Below are 11,842 nucleotides of genomic sequence, written 5' to 3'. Positions count from 1 at the left end.
AGTGAAGTTGGCCACACATTCACACACCATTCAATCTCCTAAAATCCCAGCTTTACCCTTACTTCACAGGTCTAACTGCATTTCTTTCTTTTAATACTGGTGCATTTTGCTATATACTGAAGGTGGCCATCCAGATAACTGCCAGATAGTCAGTCCATACTCAGACCTCTGTTCAGTAGTGTATTAAGGCCTTCATAATGCCAGTCACTTTCCTTCCCTGTGCCACTCTAGTTTCAACTTTGCACATCTACCTCTTTTCCTCTCTTCTAGTAGATATTGTTAGTGGCACCAATATTACAAACGTCCAACTTCTTCCCTCTGTCCCCAGATTTTAGTCTGCAGACCACTACGTTCATATCTAGATGAACTTGGGCTGCTGCTGCTACTACTGCTACTGTCATTACTACTGTTGCACTTGTCCTTATTACTGTAACGAGGTAATAAACTCTCACCATTTCTACTTTCTCTTCACCAACACATCACACTGCAGGTTACCTTTCTTTCAGCCTGAAGAAACCAACAGCAGCAAAAGTTACAAACTGAAAAGAGAAGTAAGTATGCTTGATGAATGATGTACGGTACACTATTTCGATAAACTGGGTACTGAAACACCGATATGGGACTTGCGTACTGACGTTTTACTTCAAAGTTTCTTCAAAATACAACTGCAGAGTATATGTAACACTGCCAGTATATAAAACAGTGGGAAGAGGGGGGTGGGGTGTTGTCGTTTTCATGAAGACCTCGCCTAACCTCTCCCTGTATCCACTGCAACAACACACTACTCCCATTACCCTCTGCCCACTGCTATATACACAGTCAATGCCATACATACTGTGCGGTTGTAATATTAAGAAACCATTTGGCAAAATATCAGTACATTGCGGCTCCATATCAGTTTCATTTCCCAAGTAAACACGTCTCACAAGCCTTGAAGAAAACTAAAACTATGCGCAGTTTCAAGATGAGTGAATGCCTGCTTAAAACTAAGAGTAATATTCTAGTTGGCTCTGAAGATTTGCAACACCTCATCCTTAGCAATTCATTCTGCACATTACACCTCAGTATACTCTTGTCACAGATGCAAAATCGTTGATATTAAAACAGGAGAAATAATATACATGAGAATGCTAAGGTGCAATATGGAAAATAAAGCACTATGAAAGAGGTCATACGAAGTCTCCTACACCATCTTATTTATTATATGTGGTTTTAAGCTGCACTGTGGTGATCCCTTGTTTTCCATGGTTTCGACCTTGCCGGCTTCAGTTATGGATGAGTACACCATCACAAATACACACAAGTTAAAGGTGTATTTTGGAATTATTTAACACAAGTTGCTGCAACACAATCAGAAAATACAGTTTAAACAACTAGATTTTAATGTCTGGTGATATTTTAGGCCACTACAATGGGTTTTTAGGCAATTACATAGTTAATAACTGTGAGGGCCCTTTTAGATTACTTACTTTTGCGGATATTCACTATTCGTGGGTGAGTCCGTTCCCTAACATCCACGAAAAATGAGGGGTCACTGTATGGGAAGAGGTTAAAGAAACACACATCAGCCGTTGTATATCTTGAATTGGCAATGTATGTACTGGGAGAAAAATAACATTCATGACATTTCTGACAAAAAATAATAATAATGATAATGTTAGTAATAAATTGGTGTAGTTGAGCACATTTGGACAGCCCTGTGTGTGAGACAGGCCCCTTTTCTCATCGGTTAACAAGTCTCCCTAGCAACTCCTCCTTACCAACTTAATCCCATCATCATTCATCATCCAGTCCTGTGGTGCCCCATGAGGAGCGCAGGAGCCCGGGGCTAGGCAAGTTGGTCCTGATATTTAAGATGAGACTGACCACCCTCACTCATCCCTGAGTGGCATCATGTGAGCAATAAACCCCAACCACCCCTTGGATATTAACCTACAAAGGCTCAATCCGATTGGAGCACCTTAATTACCCACTAAACCACCAAGCGCCATAATTTGGCTATATGGTTACCACCCATTGTAGTAAATTGTTTCCTGGTGTACAGGAAAACATTTGACTTGTCACTCACTGTAGTTACCCACAGGCAGAAGGAAGTGGAAAGAATGATGGAAAGAAAGACAGAAGAGGACATATATAGAAACATTAATATCTTCTCATATGTTATTTACGCAATACATGTCAGCCTTAACCCCTTCCATTCAATGATCCACTTTTAAATTTATTCTTGCTACCTCCAGATGATTTTATTCAACATACAAGAAACCTCTGGCACTGAATGGGTTAAGGTGAGCTCTATACGTTCCCTCCAATATTGTTAAAACTCTCCCTAAGATGAACAAAATTGTCTGAAAATAATAATAATAAAAAAAATACAGTACAGTACATCACTGAACTGAAGGGGTTAAAAGGTATAAATAGCATAAGAGAGAGAATACTGAGGTTTAATATTTAAGATTAATTACTAAGAAAGAGGTATACACAAGCCTCCTGAACTTATGAGAGTACCGGTACTGGCCTCAGGTTCCAGTCTTGTTGATTAAGGAGGATTCTTCACAACTCTTGTCAAGTGCTTTATTCTGCAATATTATACCTCACTATTCTCCCCTGTTTTATTCAAATCACTATAATATCAACATACTCTGCACAAATAACACAGATGAGGATACTAACTTCCATCCATCCATCATCCAATCTTATGTTGCCCAACGAGGAGCGTAGGAGCCTGGGGCTAGGCAAGTTGGTCCTGGCATTTAAGATTAAAGTGAATTACTATATCCAAAAAATAAACTTATTATGAAGAGGTGCTGGGAAGACATGTTAACTAGAGAAAACATGAGACCCAATATCATCACAACTAACATTTATACAGACTTCCTCCACAAGATTATCACTCAAACCCGATGATGTAGTTGTTCTCATTTATTCTTGCTACTGTCAAACAATTTTATTTCTTTTAGGGGAGCCTTTTTGAACTGGAGGGATTAAAAAGAACCTTAATTCATCCCTTCAGTACAAGAGATCTCCTATGTTAGATGATTTTATTCCTATTAAGAGAGATCTGAACCATGAGAGATTAGGTTCGTGTTTTACTAATCCTCTCAGTAAACGATATTTCTCCTAAGACAATTTCAACCCTTTTAAGAAAGATTTTTCAAACTAAAGGTGTTAGATTAAGTCAATTAATCCCTTCAGTACAAGAGATCTTTCCTAAATTGAATGAAAGCCTTGGAAAGTAGCAGGAATAAACAAAAAAAAATATATATATATACCACCACTGAACTAGATGATTTAATGACACCAGTTTGGGCCACACATGACAAATGTCTGAAGATATGAAGGAAGACGCCCAAAGTCCTGATATTATGAAACACCATAGCAAGTTTCCCTTATTTTCTCTCTGTGTGATTTGGACTTTGGATGAAAAGGTCAATTAAAATCTTATTTGAAATTTGAAATAAAAAAGAAAATTACCAAAATACTAATTCATGACTACGTCAATAATACAGATAATATTTCCACCTCACAGTGAAATGATGGGGAAGTCATTAAATTTCAAAGCACAGTAATGTAATTCAAACATTCCAGAAAAGTAATTAAATTTTAAATTAATTCAAACATTCCAAGCTGTTAAAATTCAAACAGATTCCAGCAGTTATTAGAAAATGAGGGATGCTTGCTTGGACACAACACAATAAGTCCTTGCTATATGTCACTAATGTATTACAAAATATTACAGGAAGCTAGCAAATTGGCTCCATAGGCAGGCAATGTGTTCCAAAAATACCACAAGTTTTTCCATACAAACAGTCCTGTAAATGGAGGGAAATCAGCAAGCCAGATTCAGAGTCAGCAATGGAACTTTGACAACAAACGCTTTTGTAATTTACAGCAGAATATATTAAAAAAAAAATCAATAAATGAAAGAGACACATAACAAGGACTTTCTATACATGGTTTTGGTGGTTGTACCCTTGAAGCCTTGACTTAGAGAATTCCATTTTACCAAAAATTAATATATTTTTAACTTTATGACATTTAGTGATAACATCATTATAGGTGCAACATGAAATCCTGTACAGTAAACATAATTAAATTTAGGTATCTACTGTGCTGATGGGAGACACTTTAAGGAGATACATATATATTATTTATTGCTAAAGACATAACAATAAGGTACTTTGGTAAAATGCAAGGAGTGTCTAAGTCTGGCTTAATACCCCATTCAAACAGATGACATTTTCTGTTTCATTCAAGCCATCTCCAAACATAATTTTATTCAGCTTTGAAGGACTTTGACCTGGAGGAGTTAGATACTGCCTTCTCTAACCCTTTCAGTACTATGCTCAGTTTGTTTTCACCTGACAAAGATCCCTAACTCCTTTCAGCTCCTTGATGGCCAGGTGTAGTTAGACTGAAAAATAAATCTGACTAGTTACCAAGGAGACTCATTCATACCTCATAATCAAAACACTGAATTTCACTCAACCAGTGCTTAGTAATAAAAGCTGTGAGTGGCCAAATTCTGCTAGATGAAAACAAACCAGGATATTCACATCATATCAGGAAGGATCTTTGGCCGTGAGGGAGGTTAATGAAAGCTAATCCCCTGCATTCAGAGTCTAGAGCTGAATAAAATCACCTGTAGATACCAAGAATAAAACAGATGCCATCATACAAAGGGCTGATAACATGATATGGCAAGACCTGATGATTCAAACTTATGCTAAGCCACTGCAATACACATGGCTGGTTTTATTACATACAATTATTGCAATGTTTCCTAGTTCTGATGCAGCTGGCACTAACACATCCCACACATACACAGACACTCAGGCCCACCTACGTGGGCTGTGGCCCTTGGTTCATCTAGACATGAACCCAGTGCCCTTCTGCGGTCCACCAACCTCCTTTCAGGGTTGCGAGAGAGCTGAGGAATGATTGTATAACTAGGCAGCAGAACCATCCAGTTATGTCAGTGCCACCAGGTGAAAGCATCCCTTTCCAGCACATTTGCAAGTGGTACTGCAATGCAACAGAGGTCATGGATGTTTCAAAATAAAAGAATTTTTCCCAAACATCTGCTACTGTAAATGAGATAAACTATCCTTTTTACCTTAACCTGGCTGGATTTTTTGCCTTTTTCAGCTTCTTTCACATAGCTCTATGGCAAATATAGGAAATTTTGTGGCTCTACAGCCTTTCTGCAGCACTTCTTTGTAGTTAACATCATATTCTAGTGTTACAATTCAGCATTCAAGATGGAAAGATGGTAATTTTTAGGCCAAGTTAGTAGAAAAAGAGTATAGCATATAAGCTTTATAAGTAACAAAGACTCTTTAACCCACTTAAGATTCAACTCAACATGCATCCACCCACAACCAAATGCCACATGACCCCTTACTCCCACACTCATTTCTCAGATAGCAAGCTCCCATCCCTCTCCCCAGTCAACCCCATAAGAAATTTACAGGTGTCTGTGCAGTGTGAGAATCCTAGAGCCATGTTACTGACTTTACTTCCTTACATACAAGTGAATATAAATGCAGTATGAGAGGTCTGAGGGCAATGTTCTCTTAGACTTAGTAGCCTCCCTAGCATCTTGTCCTTGCCAGTGTATTTTTGCATATGACACCCTAACATGCTCTTTCATCTAGCATCTCTCCCTTAGTATTTTCTTGATCTAACATCTGTTCCTTGGTTATTTATTTTACATTTATACCTTCAGTATTATCTTGCTCTTTATGTGTTTTACTCTCAATAACACTATTTTTCATTACACTACTCTCACTGATAATGTTATCATCTATTTATATAATTTCACCAACAACACCTATTTATATAATTTCACCATCAACACCTTATATTTCCACATGCACTGCACTCACATAATATTCTCTTGTGTTGTTTGTATCACATCAAACATTTCAACATCAGTGCCTTAGATTTTCCTATGTACTGCTCTCAATGCATATTCTCTTGTTGGTTGCATTGTACTGTACTTGTATCAACACCTTGGAATTTCACTTGCACTGCTCTCACTGTTCTGTTGTGTTGCTTGTATCATTTAAGTATTAACGGCTTCATCTTTCACACACAATGCTCTCACTACACTACACTCATTTGTCAAGTATAGTGTACTTGTCCAGTGTGGGGTAGGGTTGTCTGCTTATGACTCTTCCTTCAAGGAGAAGGTTCACATGGATACACAATATCGACGCAGTTACCATATCTAAGTTTATCATCATTGTCATGAACCTCCAGACTTTAACTTGCACCAACAATATGGTAAATAAAATACAACAGAATGTTAATGTGTCATATGCAAAAATAAATTGGTAGGGATGAGGTTCTTGGGAGCTTCCTAACATCCTAAGAGTACAGTGATGCACCTTATATGTGACTTGTGGCACCTTCCCCCATCACCCACAGAGTTGCGTTGTGCCTTCACCCAATTACTGTATAGAGGAGGCCCTCGTTATAGGCCACGGATGTGTTAAAATATAATAAATAAAACTAATAAATAACAACATCACAACTATTTCAGAATAACTGGTACTGTGAACTGAGGGGAAATGGCAGTAGCAGTAGTTGCCATCCCAGACTCATCTGAATGTGAACCCAGTGGACTGCAGGGTGAAGATGCCCCTCCCTTGCAGTCCATCATCATCCTTTTGGGTCAGTAGGGAGGGGAACTGAAGGACATTTACATAACCTGGCAGTTCCACTGCCTGGTCATATCGGTGTCACCTGGTGAAGGTGTCCCACTCCAGCACCAAGTAGGGGGGGAAAAAGGCAAATCAGCTCTATAGGTAAAAACTGAGCTGTAATTGGCCATTTTTCATTGTGTTACTGTGGACTTAATAAGGAAAATAACATAAAAAAAAAGTAACATTAAAAAGCCAACATATACTATAATGAGGACCTTCAGTATCATTTACCAAACAATAAAAACACGCAGTGACAGCCAATCCCATTTTACCCCCACTGAGGTGTGGGGGCCCGAGACAAGGCTGCTGCTGTCCAGTATATGTGGGGGTAGTTGACCAGCCTACTCCCTTGGTGGCAAAAAATAAAAATAAAACTGTAACAGCCATATTACTCCCCTATGAGATTTATGGGCCTAATGCCATACTCCTTTCACTCTAAACTGAACCTGATTTTTGTCCTTTTACAGCTTACTTCATGTAGCTCACTGCAGAAAAAGACAAAGTTGTGACTGTGCGTCCTTTTCATAGCACTTCTTTGAGACTAGCATCATATTTTAGTGTTAATCTTTTGCTACAGCATTTAAGGTGGAGAGATGGCAATTTCAGGCCAAGTTAGAGTAAAAGGAGTCTAGTCTACCTTACTCCAGTACATTTCAGGGGTAGATGACCAGCCTACTCCCCTTTGTGGCCTAAAAAATAACAACAATATAATAAATCTCTGTGTGTACTCCATTCAAAACACCAGATTTACAAAGCAAGACCCACTGATTGCTTCCTGCTAAAGGTTGCTTCTACACTGTGACTATTGTACTGTACATCTGACTAGGGATATTCTAGTATGGTTCAGAGGCCTCCTAGCACCTTTACCTTAGTGATTTATTTTGCTTATTTCATCTCAGCTCTCTGAAAGACAACTCTAGACAATGCAGTTTAATTCAGCTGAGGGTATTGGTTATATGTTTAAATCTTAAATCGCAGTGGAGTGCAAACCCCCATTCTTTTACAGTCATTTATGGAATGCCTGTGGTTACTAGGTACAGTTAGCCTGCATCCCATACTACAGAATGCAGTCAGCAACCACATAGGAAGGCCAAATACGTTATATCATTGTCAGCTAGTTCGAAAATCAACATCAACATTTTTTGATTTGCATCCCACTTGATTTCAGGCTTAAGCACATGACCCTGTCACATGAACCGGAGAGTGTTAATACTGTACCATGACCCTCTCATGATCTGGCTGACCCTATTATTTTATTACAGCTCATTCCATCACATCTTATTCAACTGGGAACAAATCACAGACGTCTGACTGTTAAAATCCCCCCATGCTGGAATACACTGAAGATTGAGTCACGGGAGCCTGAGAAAGTTAATAAGTCATAAGCAAAAAAGTAAGGAAGAAGTGCTGGGAACCCTCCTACGCTGACTAGAATACCACACAAGGTCACTAACTACATGATCTCCTAAATACACTACCAAAATACCATCATTAGGTTAGGGCTAGGGGCCTCAGATCTGTATTCTAGGTGGGATAGAAGTCTCCATAGCACGCCTTCCTAGGTGGTTAACTCTGCCTCTTACACCTTGGCATCCTCTTGTGTTATTTAGGCATATCACTTTAATATTGACCAAGTGATTGTACCAATAACATACAAGAGGATACTTAGGTGTAATGTAGAATAAATTGCTTAGGAAGAGTTGATCAGAAGTCACCTACACCGACTAGTGGCTTATTCTGCATATTACACCTTAACCTCTTCAGTGCAATGACATTCTCTCATTAAAGTCTTGCCACTTCCAGACTATTTTATTCAGTTTAGGAGAGATTCAGATAAAGCCTCCACCAACCCCTTACTTACTGGTGACTCTTCCCAGGCTAAATTAAATCATCTAGTAACAGCATTTATAAAATACATATGATGTTCTCTGGCTTGTGGGGTTAACTACTTCAACCATGTGACACAGTATTTTATTTTGTTCTTGCTATCAACAAGTGATTTAATTGTGAATGGGAAATATCTCTCATAATGGGTTAATAGTGGCAGTCTCTAGCCCTTACAGTTCAAAATGTCTCTCCTATGCTAAATAAAATCATCTGAGTGTAGCACAAATAAAATACGCCAAGAAAACCTCCCACTTGTGAAAGAAGTTAAGGAATGATGTGCAAAATAACCTGCTAAGGAAGAGGCATTTCAAAATTTCCAGAACCATCAAGAATATCCTATGGCCCTAGATTCTAACAGCCATTTTATCAAAACTGTACACACATAGGTTTAACAAGCCCATAATCTTTGACAGTCATTTATGGAACACTTGTAACTGTTAGGTGTGACCAGCCTGCATCCCACATTACGTAGTGTATTCCTGTAGTGATGCAGGAAGATTAGCTATGTTCTATCATCGTCACATTTATGAACACCTGTAAATGGTATATGTGCTCAGTCTGCCCATATTACAGTATACTAAATATGCTTTAATTTCTGAAACACCTCTAATGTTAGATGTGATGGGCCTATATCCAGTGCCACAGTGTAGTCAGAAGCAACTTGATATCTAACTCTATCATCATATTATTCAGAAATTATCATAAAAAAATACATGACCTGCCTGCATCCCACATTACACAGTGCAGATGGCAGTGATACAGGAAGGTCAGACATGTTCTATCACCATCACATGCACCAGAAATTAATGCAAAAATCCAGGGCTTGTCAACACCTCCATGTACTCAGTTTCAGTAATGGGACCCTACGCTTTGAATGTACTGTACAGTGTTAAGAAAGAATGATGTACAACTTGTTCTGTACAGTTAAAATTCTCCTCTGCAGCATCTAATAAATTTACTGGGGCTGGGACACATGAACAAACTTACAACTAATTCTCTGTTGTAGCAGAGACTTGTTTTTGTAGGAAGAACTAAAGATAAGGAAATATTCAAAGACTTCTTACCTTCCCCTCCCTGCAATTAAAATTAAAATTTTTTCCTTTTGTGTCTAAGACTTCTTTTGGCAGAACCAGAAATAATGGAATATTCTTGACTCTCCTCCTCATCCTTCCAGCAAGTGCCAATTGTACTTACAACAGATATCGGGTGTATGCATGTTCATAAACCTTTGCCCAGACTTGCAGGCGTAACTAAACTAAACCCCTACAAGAACTACCCAGTAAATTACTATATCTCTCACAAGCCATAGCCTCCCAAAATTCAACAGTCAGGGCAAGTTGCAGATTCACAAACAAACTTAAAATTGCTTCCCTGTTGTAGTTTATGATCTGCTTCTGCTGGAAGGAGAAGGAACAAATTTTTAAACGTGGAATTTGAGTTCGTATTTGCAGGGAAAACAGCATACAGGAAGAGCCAGCACTCTATTCTTCCTATCCTTGCAAAAACTACTTCACAAGAAGGACCTAATCAAGAATGCAAAAACTTACTATATCTCTAATCTTTGCTACAGAAACACTGCTACAAGAAGGAATTTATTGTACGTGTGTTTATGAATGTGATCCCTTGCGACTGTCCCAATACCCATGGCAGCTACTACACACACCTATTTGAGCACTACTGATAAAACCTTCACTAGTGGGGATTTGCCACCAGAGCCAACAGACCTACCATGAACTACCATACCCAACACCCCATAGTACACTCCATCACCACCATAACATCTTACCAAACAGTTATACTCAGGATAATTAGGGATCTATTCTAGATGTCATGGGATGCTTAACACCTATTCCTTGGTGATTTACTTTGCATATTACACCTTCACATTTTCTTGCATATTATCTATTGCGTTTTAAGATTGACCCAGTTTGTATCGATAACATACACGAGGATGTAGGGATGAAATGTGCAGAATAGTACACCTTGACTTTTTTTTTTTTTTTTTTTTTTTTTTTTTTTTTAAATCAGTTCAATCACACTACTTATCTTCTGTATGTTATTTATATCAATTTTATATCAACACACTGGGCATCATTAACAAACAAGAGGATACTGAGTTGTAATATGCAAGTCACTAAGGAAGAAATATCAAGAAATCTCAATTGCCAAACAGAATACGAGGGTTAGACTGGAGGAGTTATAAGCTGTCTCCAGCAACCCCATCAGCGCAGTAACACATGATTCTCCATTCTTCACTTCCACCAAATCCAAAATCAACCACAGCACACAGCCATCCAAGAACCTCTGATACCTAACTTAAAGAGAATACTGAAATTTTAGGTACGATTTATTCAGAGCAGGTGTTGTACTTTTTCACTGACAGATACATATGATTCCCAAACTGTTTACTCCTTGACTTTAATGATGTATTTTTTTTTTTTTTTTTTTTTTTTTTTATTCTTGCCATCTCTATAGTTCAGGGTTAGATATAGTCTTCATGAACTCCTTCATTATTGTTGGTTTGTTTTTATTTGACAAAGATCTGCAACCAGTATTCAGCTGGGTTGATTGCAAGGCAGATAAATCTAATTGTTTTTACTCTAACCTGGCCCAGAGTTTTGTCCCTTTGAAGTTTATTTCATATAGCTCTGTGGCAGAAAGTGACAATGCTACCACTCTAAATACTTTCCACAGCACTTCTTTGTGACTAGAATCATGATCTGTCAATCTATTCTCAGTATTCAGGATGGAAGGATGGTAATTTTAGGCCAAGTTGGAGCAAATGGAGTATGGTTGCCATGGAGGGTTACTTTTACCTCATAACTAAGGCAAACTAAATTTTACAACCATGATTCAAGCTATGAGAGTGGCACAGTTCCATCATATGAAAACAAACCAGTTATGCAAATATGCTCTTCCTAGGTGAAGAAAATCATCTAGCAACAAAAAATAATAATAATAATAATAATAACAATAGTAGTAGTAGTAGTTGTAGTAGTAGAAGTAGTAGTAGTAGTAATAATAATAATAATAATAATAATAATAATAATAATAAAATAACAACAACAACAATACAATACATCATCAGATTCAAGGAGACACTGTTATTGGTTATTATGCTTCACCCTACCATTACAACTAAAAAAAGAATTGTGTGTGTGTATAGGTAAAAAATGCACAGCTAGGGAAAAAGCATCTGAACACGCCAAGCATTACAATTTGACACATATCATCATTGCTAACATCAC

Source organism: Coenobita brevimanus, chromosome 49, assembly GCF_032717465.1.
Source record: "Coenobita brevimanus isolate Jiangsu-jjx chromosome 49, ASM3271746v2, whole genome shotgun sequence".
Lineage (NCBI taxonomy): Eukaryota > Metazoa > Arthropoda > Malacostraca > Decapoda > Coenobitidae > Coenobita > Coenobita brevimanus.
Note: the sequence above shows the minus strand (reverse complement) of the source record.